General features: G+C 41.6%; 1 pseudogene across 1 annotated transcript; it reads right to left on the bottom strand.

Annotated features, from left to right (window-relative positions):
• Positions 1-256: 256 nt before the first annotated feature.
• On the bottom strand, positions 257-839 carry LOC108283371 (annotated as a pseudogene). Its single transcript, XR_005195618.1, has one exon. The product of XR_005195618.1 is annotated as a translocon-associated protein subunit gamma-like (transcript).
• Between the last annotated feature and the right edge of the window lie 780 nt (positions 840-1,619).

Genomic DNA, 1,619 nt, shown 5'->3' with positions numbered 1-1,619 from the left:
CAATGGTTTAAAATAAGTGTAAAAATACCTTTTGTAGGCATAATTTGAATATAATTTTATATATTATATTTTAATATAGCTTTTCTCCTTCCATTAAGATATTATCCTTGAATACTCTTACTTATGTTTTTTTGCAGCCTAAGATGGTGTGATTCTTTTTTTTTTTTCCTTTCAATTCATTTAATTTCAACAATCTGTCAAAAACAGCCAAAAAACAAATGCTGAATTACGTTCTGTTGGGTTGTTTAAGGCTCTCGACTGTGAAAACATCTCGTGTGTCTCCCACCCTGACTACCCTGCTACTTTTCCGTATACCGCAGGCCACCCATAGACACAAGGCCAGGGGGTAAGCTGACATGGTCTACTTGGAGCCAGTAGACAGGAGGGGGATGAGTCCTGATGAAGCATTTACGGACAAAATGTAGTTCACTGTGGGGTTGAAGTTCTTCAATATGAAGAAGGAAGCAACAGTGACCAAGACCAGGAACAGAATGCTGTTACAGAAGATGGAAAATGTAGCTTCATAATCAGCAACTTCATTCTTCTTCCACAAGATTTTTTCATCTTTCTCCTTCAGAGACATCTTTCTATTATCAGCTTCAGAAAGTTTCGAGTCACTTCTTTGGAAACAGCATCCTCCCTCTTCTGTGCTACTCTGCGCTTGAGAACAAATTTCACATTTCTGTATGCAAAGGCTACCAAATATGTGCTTACTAGGGTCATCACACTATACAAAAGAGCAGACTGAAGAAGATCCATAAGCCGTATTCTCCAGTATAACCAGATGGGGATGGCAGACACGATGAACGCGTTCCCGAAGAAGAGCGTGGAGGACTTGGCCGAGACGCTGCGGCTGAAACCCGGCAGGAGCAGGTCCTCCTCGGACTGCTGTTTGGAACTGCCTCTGGGAGCCACCGCGGAGCGGGAGGCGAGAATAGGGAAGGCAGAGCCGGCCGCCAAGCCGGGCAAAGGGCCCTGGCTCCGCCCCTGCGGCCGCAGTATCCCTGATTCTTTCATTTAATTTTTGAATTTTTATTGATTTATTCATTTTGACGCTGGGAGTCTTAAGCGTATAGGAAGAAATAAAAGTTGACATATGGTCTGCCCTGATGAAACCAGTCCATAGACAATTAGCCCTACTCCAATCTCTCCCTCCTCAAGTTTCTACTGCAGTATATCCAAGCTACACAGTCTAATCCTTATTAGTCCTCTGATGGCAAGTTCTAGTATGGCAGGGTTCCATGTATGAAATCCTATCTCATCCCCCTCCTCTCAACCCAAACCAACTCCCAGGTCTAGCCATTTGGTGTGGATTCAGTTAACGCACGGTGACGGAAGGCAGAATCTCAGGAACTCTACAGCTATATCTAAGAGTTGTTCTCCCCTTTCACTTTACAGAGAAAAGAAAGATCATTTGGCAAGAATTTCCTAAGATACCTTCCCCCTCCAGCACATACACCTTCAGGTTTGATTCATCCTTGAAAATACTGAAAAAATATGACTATATTAAAATGTAAATCATGTATACAAACAAAGACATTCTTTAAAAGTGAAAGACAAGCCACAGACCATGAGAAGTTGTGATAAAAAATTAGTAAAATTAATTATAATAATAATAA

The sequence above is a fragment of the Cebus imitator genome, unplaced genomic scaffold (assembly GCF_001604975.1).
Source record: "Cebus imitator isolate Cc_AM_T3 unplaced genomic scaffold, Cebus_imitator-1.0 Scaffold259, whole genome shotgun sequence".
Classification (NCBI taxonomy): domain Eukaryota; kingdom Metazoa; phylum Chordata; class Mammalia; order Primates; family Cebidae; genus Cebus; species Cebus imitator.
The sequence above is the reverse complement of the archived record's forward strand: the minus strand, read 5'-3'. Positions and strand labels throughout refer to the sequence as shown.